The following is a 12,073-nucleotide window of genomic DNA, read 5'->3' as shown; positions in this document are numbered from 1 at the left end:
GTAGCCATGAATGACTCATGCCAATCTGGATTGGTCCCTCCTGAGCTGAAATATGCCAGGGTTGTTCCACTCCCTAAGAAGCCGTCACTTGACCCCACTGTCTAAGCTAACTTCCGCCCTATCTCCCTGCTGCCCTTTCTATCTAAACTCCTTGAATCTCTGGTTGCACCCTTACTTTCTTCTTTTGTGGAAACCTCTAATATACTTAACTCTGCACAGGCCTGTTTTAGACCTGGCAGAGGCACTGAGAGTGTGCTAGTCTCTGCCCATGATGACATGTCCAGGCTGGTGGACTCAGGTGGGGTGGGGGCCCTGATTTTATTAGACTTGTCAGCAGCATTCGACACTGTCGACCCCACCCCATCCTGTTATCTCGTCTTTCCCAGATAGGCATATCTGGCCAAGTACTGGCCTGGTTCACCTCATTCCTGGCAGACCGTACGCAAACTCAAGCTATGCCACCTTTGCTTGCTACTCCCTGTCTTGTCACGTGTGGTGTCCCTCAGGGCTCGTCCTTGTCTTCGATCTTATTTAATATCTATATTTGGGCCTTGGTGTGTATCATATGCTCCCACAGCCTCAATTGCTACTCTTACGCCGACAACAACTAAATCCTGATCTGGTTGGACCGTGATCGGGCAGAGGTGTCGTCGTTCCTTCAGAGCTGGATGGACCACAATTGGCTCAAATTGAACAGAGACAAGACTGATGTCCTGGTCGTTGGGTGCCCTCCTGATCCCTCACTTTGGGTTTCTTCTTTCTGGCCTTCTTCCTTTGGTCCTCTCCCCACACCGGTTAGCAAGGTGAAAAATCTGGGGGTCATCATTTCTACTTCTTTATCCATGGCGAACCAAGTCACAGCAGTTTGCCAAGCAGTCCATTATCAACTTAAGGTGCTGAAGAAGGTGCTCCCTCTGATTCAGGAGCATCTCCGCCCTCTGGTAGTTGCGGCTCTGGTTTTATCCCGCTTGGATTATTGTAATTTGCTGTACTTGGCCCAACCGAAGGGTCTCTTACAGCGATTACAACGCCTACAAAATCTAGCAGCTCGGATGCCAACTGGGACTCCTTACGGAGCCCATATTACTCCGTTGTTACGATCACTGCACCGGCTCCCGGTGGGCCAGCACATCAGATTCAAAGCCCTGTGCATAGTTCACCGAGCTCTCTATCTTCAGGGCACTGAATTTCTTCAATTCAAATTCAACCGCTATTGCCCTAGCCGTTTGCTGCGCTCTTCTTCTACAGATCTCCTTATTGTACCTAGGTTTCGACATACAAGGGTGGTAGGCTGCGCCTTCTCCATCGCTGCTGCCAATCTGTGGAATGGGCTGCCACTCCCTCTGAGAAAATTATCTAACCACTTGGCTTTCAGAAAGTCGCTTAAAACAGTGCTTTTCTAGGTGTCAGTTGACACACTCCGGCCCCTTGTTTGAAAATGGTCCTACTCTCCAGCGCCTAGATACCTTCAGGAGGCTGTGCCCTTTAGAAATGTACCTAACATAACATAACAAGGAGAAGATGCCTTTCTCATCCCCCGAGGGGCTCTACCAGTTAAGAGTCATGTCTTTTGGGTTGAAGAATGCCCCTGCCACCTTCCAAAGGTTAGTCAACCATGCTTTCAGTGGACTGGAGGCCTTCTGTCTTGCCTACCTAGATGACATTGCTGTCTCCAGTTCCACCTGGGAAGAGCATTTGACTCACTTGGATAAGGTGTTGCATGCCATGAAAAGGGCCAACCTCACTATCAAGACAACCACATGCCAGATAGCACAGGGGAGAGTTACCTAACTTGGTCATGAGGTAGGAGGGGGATAAATCCAGCCTCTCCCTAGTAAAGTACAAGCTGGACAGGACTGGGAGACTCCCTCTACTCAAACCCAGGTGAGAGCTTTTTTGGGCCTCACTTGGTATTACCGAAACTTCTATGGTGCCAGACTATGGCACCCTAGCTGCCCCTCTGACAGCTCTAACATTCCCCAAGCAGCCTAAGAAGATTCATTGGAGTGTAGACTGTCAGAGGACCTTTGATGGCGTGAAGGAAAGTCTATGCAGGGCACCGGTCTTGTGTGCCCCTGACTACAACACACTATTGTGCAAACTGATGCCTGTGACACTGGAATAGGTGCTGTCTTGTCTCAGCTGGATGACAAAGAAAGGGAACACCCCATAATTTTAATCAGTTGGCAACTTAAGGGCAGGGAACTTAGGTGAGCCACAGTTGAAAAGGAATGTTTTAGCATCATTTGGCCACTTAGGCATTTTAGACCTTACAGGATCTGCCTTTAAGGTCCAAACTGACCATAAACCCTTGAAGTGGCTTATCCAAATGTAGAATGACAACCACAAATTGCTCAGTAGGTCCATTAGCCTGCAAGGGCTAGACTTCGCCATTGAGCACAGGCCAGGGAAGAGTCACGATAAAACGGATGGCCTTTCCAGAAGGTGTGTTGACTGTCTGGATGAGGGTAACAATCTCGTGGAAGATCAGGTGCCCTAACCTCAGTCTGGGGGTGCGGTTTGATGCTGGAAATACCTTATGGAGAGCCAGGGCCTCCTGTCTTTGTCCATCCACTTCTCTGAGTTATGTTTTCTCTATGTTTTCTACCATGGAGGTCCAGCCTGGACCTCTGGCAATGCAGCTCTTCATTTTTATCTTTTTTTATTTTTTTGTTAATTTGTTTATTTATAAGACAGCACACAAGTGATCATACAAATTAACATCCAAATACCTTGCTAACCCTCAGCACAAGGCATCAGCATTTTCCCCCTCTCACTCCCCGGTAACCCCGCCGGCAGCCATCACTCTCAGTCTGACTGAACTAGACTGTGTGCCAGTTGCTCATCCTGCCAGTGCACGGCCCTCGCGATTAGGTGTGGCTTATAAGTTAGTGCCGGGTAATTTCGATCATAGTCCAAGAACGGTCCCCAAATGTTCGCAAACCAGTGAATGGTGCCTGCCTTGGCTGCGGTAACCTTCTAGGCTATCAAAATGTCCCAAAGCTTAATTCACCAAAGAGCAAAGGTTGGGTAATGAGGGCCGCCCTCCTGCTAGATCTCGAATAAGAGCCCGGGATCGGGTGCCCTAAAAAGATGGTTTCCATGGTCAAAGGGATTACCACTTGCGTAATGTCTTTTATTGTAGCGAGGCACTGGGACCAAAATTCCCCAATCCTTGGACACGACCACCACATGTGGATATAGGACCCTGGGAGTCCACAGCGACGCCAACATTGGGGATCTAGAGCCTGGTAAAAGTGATGTAAGCGGAGTGGGGGATAGTACGAGCGCAGGAGCAGCTTATGGGCACACTTTTGATTGGTAATACAGAAGGAAGATGCACGGGTTCTGGACCAAATATCTACCCAGGTTTGGTCCTCTGTGGAGTGTCCTAGGTCTGCCTCCCAGTGTAACATGTAGGAGGCCTTGGCGACAAGGGGGTCATCTTGCAGTAATTTATAGAGAGTGGAAACCTTCCCCTGGGGTGGCAGGTCATTCACAGTGAGTTCCAGTGGAGCGGGGGCTCGGGTTGCTGCCGATCGCATCAGGGGGTGGGAGCACCGATGCCGCAATTGCAAATTGGTGAACCTGTCTGTTTCCTCTAACCGGAACGTAGCCTTGCATTGTTCAAAGGAGCACGGGTGGCCCTCCTCAAAGAGTTGTCCTAGAGATTCAAGGCCTCCCGCCACCCAATTCCAAAAGTTCAAAGGGCAGGATCCCAGCAAAAAGGCTGGGTTGTGAAAGATTGGGGAGGAAGGGCCCAGGCCCCCCGAAATGCCTCTATGTTTCCGGCCCAGGCCTTCACTAGATGTTTAGTGGAGGTCAGTATTTTTGGCCAGGTTCGACGGAGCGGAGGGGGGCTGAATGGGAGAAAGTGAAGAGGGAGAAGGAGACGGGATTGTTCGATCTCCACCCATTTCAGGCGCACCGAGGCAATCACCCATGCCTGTATGTGGGCTAGTTGTGCAGCTATGTGATACCTACGGATCTCAGAAACACCCAGTCCACCCAGTCTGGAGCTGCCCATCATGGTTCTTGCATCATGGGATTTGTGGCTTCTTGGCCCTCCAGATGAAGCTAATAATCTTCCTTTGAGACGCTGGAAAGGGGCAAGGGGGATCGAAATAGGCAGAGAGGAGCAGGCGTAGAGGAACCGAGGGAGGAGATTCATCTTGCAAGACGTAATGCGGACCAGAAGCGAGATCTCGTGCGAGAGCCAGCGGTTCAGGTCTTTTTCAAGCTCTTCAAAGAGGGGGGGCTTTGCCCGATAGACGTCATCTGGACGGGCCAGGATCTGCACCCACAGGTAAGGGATCTTTTTGACACTCCATTGAAATGGGCATTGCTTCTCTAGGGATTCTCTTTCCCCTGGACTTAACCCAACTCCCAGGCCACCGAGTTCTCGAAAACCTATGAATTTCAGTCAGGGCCAGGTTCAAGGAGGCAGCGATGTTCGTGATGGCCAATAGCACATCGTCAGCATAGAGGGCAATTTTATGTTGAGAGGGGCCTACATGTGGGCCTTTGATCCGAGGATTAAGGCGGATGTGTTGGCCCAAGGGCTCCATAGCTAGGGAAAACAAGAGGGGGGATAAGGGACAGCTTTGTCTAGTTCCACAGGAGAGAGGGATAGGATTGGATAGGAGGCTATTGACTCTCAAGAGGGTCTTAGGGGACTGGTAATTAACTAGGACCAGCTTTTGAAATATTGGGCCAAAATGGAAAGCTTCGAGGGAGAGGCGCAGGAAGGTCCAGTCCACTTTATCAAAAGCTTTAATTGCATCTAGGGCCAATAGAGCGAGTTCCTGGTTGGCTACATCTTTTAAATTCAGGGCTCTGCGAATATTGTCTCTCGTTGACCTGTGATTTATGAAACCTGTTTGGTCTGGGTCTGTGATATCAGGGAGGACGAGGGCCAATTGATTTGCCAGGATCTTAGAATATATATTGGCATCGAGGTTTAGTAATGAGATGGGCCTATACGAGTTGTTGTCCCTGGCATCTTTCCCTGGCTTAAGGATGAGGACTGTAATTGGCTCCTGCATGGAAGGGGTGAAAGATCCCGTGGTAGCAAATGAGTTAAAAAGGAGAGTCAAGGGGGCCTCCAGCTGGGGGCTGAAGATTTTATAAAATCGGGTGGAATACCTGTCTGGGCCTTGGGCTCTGGGCTTGAGGGCCTTAATGGCCGCATCGACTTCCTCACCTGAGATGGGAGCCTCAAGAGCTTGCCTTGCCCTCGCAGTGAGGTGAGGGAGAGTCGTGTCTTGCAGGTAGTCCCTTTGCTCTGCTGAGTCCCTGGGTGATGCTGTCATTGTCTCTGAGAGGTGGGCCACCGCCAGTCACAGCTTGTCCTGCTCTGCGCATTGGACTGTGCCATGGGGTCACGGAGGCCCAGAATAGTGTTTCTTTTCTTGGCCTTGGCAAGCTTGTCCACCAGCATTTTATTTGCTTTGTTGCTTTTGGTGTAGTACCACTGATTAGTTTTGGTTAGTAAGTGCGCTGTGGTATCAGCATAGTGTGCCTCCAGCTTCTTTCGTGCCGCCTGTAAAGGATTTCGGGGACCAACCCTTCCGCTTATTGGTGGCCTGAGCTTCAAAAATTTCATTCTCCAGGGCTATGCAGGCTACATGTCTGCGTTTGTGGAAGGCCGCGCCTTGAGCGATCAGTTCCCCTCTCACCACAGCCTTGATGGCTTCCCAGGTGTTAGCCGGGGACGTGCCCTCATTCCGGGTTTCCGTGAAGACATTTTTAATCAACTTGGCTATGGAGTCCCTTACCGCCATTTCATTTAAGATGGGGTCATACAAGTTCCACCAGCGATGGGGAGGGTTATCGGGATCATGTCTCGAAGAGTTAGCGTGACCGGGGCGTGATCAGAGAGGACTCTGGGTCCAATGGTGACATTGTCTGTAAAGGCCAGAATATGGTGGGGGTTTAGCAGCAGGTCGATCTGGGAAAAAATTTGATGCACGTACGAATAGAAAGAGAAGTCTCTCTCATCCATGTAGATTACCCTCCAGCCGTCCACGACATCCAGGGTCTGAAAAAGAAGAAGAAGGCTCTTTGCCAGCTTTAAGTCTCTGGCGGGGCCTCTGTTAAAGTCCCCTCCAATAATGACTTGTCCCTCAATGGAGGGGTGCAGGTAGTTTTCAAAGCCCTCTATTGTCTTGCCCCTCCCTACCTATCCTCCCTTCTTAATTTCTATACTCCTTCTCGTTCTCTCCGTTCTGCAGATCACTCCCTTCTCTCTTTACCTCCTTCACTCTGTGCCCCTTCCTGCTTCCGCTCCTTCCACTCACCCCCTTAGTTTCTTTTTCTTCCTTTTCTCCATTGAAGCCACCTCCACCTTCACCTCCTACCCCCCTCTCTCACTCTGGTCACTCTCCATTTGCACTTAACCTCATAAATAATGTAAATTGTTCCTTGTACTGTTTTCTGGTTTAGATTTAATGTCATGTATTGCTTGTTGTATTTTCTTGTTCCTCATGTAAAGTGCCTTGGATTAAAGCACTATATAAATTAAAATAAATACAAATAGAACTCCTCCTGGTTATCATTAGGAGCGTAAACTGAAACGAGGGAGTAAACTTGGCCGAAGATAAGGCATTTGACTGCGATGAAGCGGCCCTCCGGGCAGTGCAATGAGTCTCGGATTTGTGGCCTGACATATTTTGCAAAGAGGATTGCCGTTCCCCCCTTCTTAGTGCCGTTGGAAGCCAAAGGTTGCAGGGGAAAAAAGTCTACTGCGAAGGCGGGAGAAGTCTGCTGAGATCAGGTGGGTCTGTTGCAGAAAGGCCACTGAGGCTCCCCCATCCTGCAAGCCTTGAAGAGTGCATTTCCTTTTTGGGGGGGAGTTCAGGCCTCTAACGTTTAAGGAGACACATTTTAGTTTCTGGGGCGGGGCAGGATCCTCTTGCGTCGTTGTGGTTCCCAGGGGTGATGGTTGCGAAGGGCCGGAGTCAGCCATTGTCCAGAGGTGCGTTCATAACAGGATCATTTTGTGGCTGGGATTCTTTAAGTAGCCTCCAACGGGAGGCAGGGTCTTCCAACATTGACTTCCAACGGAAGGCTAAATCTGAACTTGGGGGACCGATTTTGTCTCATCGGAGCTCCCCTTAGCCAACATGGCTATAGCCAGCCAAAAAGGTTGGATTTCACTGCAAGGGAAATATGGTGACATGGGCCGCACGGGGCCCGCAGCAGCTTTTGGTAGCCTGCGTTCCATTGCTGTATGCGCTTCAGGGACCCTCCCGGTCCTTATTTAATTCTACGATTTCTGTGCACCCTTGGCCAGGATGCTGTTACGCTCATCTGATCTTCACGGGGGTGCCGAATGGAGCTGGACGTTCTGGTGATTAGTGGTTCCTTGTGCCCCCCTCTGACTTCTTCACAAAAGCAGGTTTGCCTAAAAATGTTAAATCAAATGTTACCCAACCATAAGGACGAGGGGAACTCCCACTTCCCGTGACCTCCTCTTGCACCCCTCTGCTATGTCTCACCTTTGTATTGTGAATGGCGGGCTCTCCGTCCTGCGTCTCGATGCAGGGGTGCGTAGTAGTTCTAGGATCTAGTTACTTCACTGATCCTGCAGAGTTCCAAACAACTGTGACTCAACAGTTAAGTCTCTTTCCAATGGTATCGATTGCTTAAGAGTTCAAGTTGTAAAGTCCACTCCTGTGCCCCTTCCTACAGGTTTCCTCTCGTGCTTAATATGGAGCGAGGTCCTTTTCAGGAATGGTAGCTGGCTTCCAAAGGTAAGTTTTGCGCCAGCGCTATGCGAAAGTCTTTCCCCACGGTTTTGTTCTCTGCACAACTAACCTGCTGTTCTTTGCATTCTTAAGGTGTGGAATCTCCAGAACAGAGTTTGCGTGAAGATGTATTGCGGGTCCACGAAGAATTGCTGTCTCCGGGTGAGTAGCGGCGTTGCGCGAGATATTAAGTCTAAATGAGGCTTTCCCCACTGCGCGGCTACCCTGATGTCTTCTTTTATGTTTTGCAGCTCCGGAGCGGCGATCGGATGATGGGCTGCGATCGCGTGATGGTGCTCCGATGGACCGCTGGACTGAGCAGGCTTCTGGTAAGTACTAGCGTTGCGCTGAATAGCGATGTAGCTTGCGTGGTCTGCGCAGCTAACCTGGTATGCTCTCCCTTGCAGCTCGGCAGTAACAGAGACTCCAGGAATACCAAGATGGAAAAATCAGCTAAGTGTCTTGTTCTGCTCTCTTTTCTCTCATTCTTCCTTGCAGGTAGCTTAAGACAACTGGACGGGCGTAGCTGAAGACTGGCCTGGAGTTTGCAGACACGGTGAGCATTACACTGCAGGAGTGCAGAATAACACAAAGCGTGTTCTATACGGCGTGGTTTATATAGTCTTCAGAAAGTAGTCCTTAGGAAAAGTAGCCCCAGCAACCACACCCAAGCAAATAGTTCCTTAGGCAAGTAGTCCCTGCAGCCCATTTCAGATTGGTTTACACGTGCTTCACTGGGTTTGAAACTTGTCATGTTGGTGATGGCAGTATGAGCCTGTATGGACCGTGACAGCACTCCCCCCCCAAGGCCCCTCCCAAGGTGGTTTGTCCTACTGGTCCAGGTTTGGTCGGGTAGTTTCAATGGAAACGGTTTACTAGGCGTGGTGCATGAATATAGTCACTTGGTTCCCATGATCTTTCTTCGGGACCGTAGCCTTTCCTGTCAACTAGATAGAAAAGTTTTGATTTGACCCACTTTGAGTCCATAATTTCTTTCACCTCGAATTCTGGTTCACCATCTACCAAAATGGGTCTTGGCGGTTTCGTTATCTGAGTTCCTGGTTGTACTGGTTTCAAAAGGGAAACGTGGAATGCAGGGTGGATTCACGTGTTTGGAGGAAGCTCCAGTTTTACTGCCACAGGATTGATGATGGCCTTGATGGTGTATGGTCCCAAATATCTGGGATTAAATGTGTGGGTTCCTTTCAGTGGTATATGTCTTGAGGCTAACCAAACCTCATCTCCAACCCGATATTTCGGAGCTTCGCTCATATGTTGATCTGCAAATCTCTTGTATCTCTCTTTAGCTTGTTTTAAATGTTCTATTGCTCTTTTGAAGGCTTGGGTGATGGTTGTGTGCAGACTGCTTACGGCAGGCATTTCCAGATGTTGAGGTGGGTCGAGTTCTGAGGTTCGTGGATGCATTCCATATATTGTATAGAATGGAGTTTTCTGAATGTATACCTGAAGGTATACCTGAATGTATAGCATGGTTTTCTGAATGGGGACTTACCGGGTCCTCCAAGGTTGGAATGACCCAGTAATTCCCCTTTCAGAGACGCCGGACCCGGACTTTGGTTTGGAGGCAGCCATGGTGCTAATTGCACCATGGCTGCCTCCAATCTCGGAATGACCCCCATGGATGTTAACATCTCTACATATTATAAAGTCGATATGCTGATGTTTGGCGGCTGTGCATCTAGAAAAATGTTGTCATTAATAGCGGCAAGGTTCCAGTAAAGATTTTAAATTGCTATAAATCTAGACTGGGGCGAACATGAGGGAGGTTGATTACGTTGGGTGGAATCAGTCTTCCTTGGTATTATCGTATTTTGGAGCCAAGGATTGGGGTTTTCAGGATCAACCACACTCCAATTTTGGTCAATTTTAATCATCGTAAGAAGACCTGAGGATGGTCTTCCTTCATTTCTTTGTATTGCAGGATTTAGGAGTGTAATGAAGCCATTACAGCTAGGCAATTTCGTGAGCCACGTTTCTTGCAAGCATATAATTTGAAAGGATTCAGGTTCGGGGGCAGGAAGGTCGAATAAATGAGAATGGCTGCGCGTGCTCCATAAACATAGGGACCATCTGGATGGAATTGATGTTTTAGTGGTTATGAGTTGGAGTTCCTGTTGTTGAGCTGAGCTGTACGGTCTACATCCAAATCTCGCCATATGAAGTGTTTAGTGTAAGTGTATCTCGTCTGGTATTGGGCACTTTCTCTAAGGAGGTCCCGATCATTAATTCCGACATAATCGGCATTCTTCGTTGTATGGTGACCTTGTTCTTTAACTCTGTTCTGTCGAGATCTTGAAATACAAGGTTCACGGATAGAGTTTTCCTGTCTTGGTATTTCGTGGATTTGATTTCCTGAATGATGTCGACATCTGAATCCTAACTTTGATTAAAAAAAAGGCGCTCTGTAAAATCTGGTTCATTGCATCTATATCGTAGAGTTCAATGTTTACCTTGTCCAGAGTCTGTTCATCCTCAAATGTCACAACTTTGATGTCTTCTGATTTGATGGACCTTAGTTGGGGGATTACATGTAGTGAGAGAAGGATGTTTGTTCTATTAAGAATTAGATGGTCAAATTGAGGATGTATTGTATTCTCTTGGCCCTTGGGTCCACAAAGGTGGGTAACAACTTGTATTCATCAGTTGCTCTGGGATGTGTGGTATCGGAATGTGATGTATCTTGGACATTATGGAAGGTTTATCATGGATGCTGCGTGGTGAATTCCAGTTGGTCAGCGAGGAGTCATCTGCATCATGTTTCTCCTCAAAATCCCTTGGATTATCTGATGAATATTCTGAGGGTGTGTCTGATATATCTTCGCATGAAAGCTCGAGACCGTGGGACAATTGGGATGAGTTTGTAACATATTCGTCAAGTATTATTAGCAATGATTCATTAATAACAGACAAAATCTCCTCCATCTCCGAACGATCCATGTGAATGGATAAGTTGAGAAGGTCTTCTAGTTGTAGTTCAAAATCTTTTTGAGGAGATTTCCCAAGACCGCCGGGAAGTGGCTGATTATTAGCTGTTGTCCTCACAGCAGTTTTTTCTGTTCTTTTAAATGGAATTGCACTATTTTGTAGGCCTGGTGTAGATTTCTGCTGCGGCAAATTAATGGTCCTTAAGAAGGCTCTAGTGCCTGTTTGTTTATTAGTTGATTTTTTATTTATTTTACCTTTAGCAGGTTTTGGTCCAGTAGTAGATTTATTATTAGAGAATATTTGGAATATGTCGGCTGGGTTCTTCATTGGATTGGATTCCAAGGATTTTACTGTTGTTGGTTGTGATGAAGAGGGGTTTGATACTGCGATTTGAGCGGTCTTCACATTTTCCTGAAGGGGATGTATCTCATCCGTAGTTGGAAATTCAGCTGGTGAAGCTTTGGGATCTACATTCATAGGTGTCGGGTTAGACAATAACTTTTCAGCCACAACATAACAAGTGAGGTCAGTTGTGTTTTCTCTGCTTGTTCTGATCCGACCAGTTCGAACAATCTTGTTTGCCATTGGCGAGTTTGTTCTGCTTCAAAATCGAGTCTCTTTTCTATTGTAGCAATGAAGTTCTCGATGTAGATCTGTTTGGAGTGGATAAGCGCTAGTAATGTTGCTTGATCTTTAATATTGTCGGTGTTGGTTTTGTGTATCTTCAGAAAAGGAATCATTTATTGCGAAATGATGGCTAATAATATATTTTGTAAGTCCATCATATTTGTTGGAATCCTCTGTTGGTGTGTGTCTTCAGGGCCATTGCATTGGTATCTAGGCTCTTTGGGGTCAGCTTCATGTAGTGAAGGAGGTCTAGGACCGTTGTTAGTCTAATTGTCACAAGCCGTGGGCAAAATGGTCTCTTCAATTTCAAAAGTAAATTGCATTGGTTCAGTTTTCATCGACGACATTGGCATCTGTGCCTTTCCATTTGACGCCTGTGTTCCATAGGAACCAGACTAGTGTTGTCTGGCTGACGGAGTCGAGGTGACGGGCATTTCAGGAGCCCGAGTCTGAAGTAAGTTTTCCAAAGACTTCTTTTCTTTTTTCAATGTTTGACATTAAGGACTTGATTTCTGTGATGTCTAGTGACAAGCGGGCCACTCTGGTGTTCGGTTTAAGGGCGTCTCGCATCATGTTGATTTCATTATGGCTGTGAGCATTGTAAGCTTGTATCCATTTCAACTTGGCTCATTTTGCCTTTTCTTTTTTTGAAAGATCAGATCTAGCTTGCCTTTGAGCTTTGATGCAGTGGCTTTGACAGCATCTGTCGAGAGAAGGTCAAAATTTGCTTGTATTGCCTGCTCAGTCTGCAG

General features: G+C 47.7%; 1 protein-coding gene across 2 annotated transcripts in view; it reads left to right on the top strand.

Annotated features, from left to right (window-relative positions):
- LOC138566733 (protein split ends-like) overlaps positions 1-12,073 on the top strand; it is a 611,843-nt gene that overhangs the window by 134,871 nt on the left and 464,899 nt on the right. The gene's annotated exons all lie outside the window — the stretch shown is intronic.

The sequence above is a fragment of the Ambystoma mexicanum genome, chromosome 2p (assembly GCF_040938575.1).
Source record: "Ambystoma mexicanum isolate Mex_15411 chromosome 2p, UKY_AmexF1_1, whole genome shotgun sequence".
Taxonomy (NCBI): Eukaryota; Metazoa; Chordata; class Amphibia; order Caudata; family Ambystomatidae; genus Ambystoma; species Ambystoma mexicanum.
The sequence above is the reverse complement of the archived record's forward strand: the minus strand, read 5'-3'. Positions and strand labels throughout refer to the sequence as shown.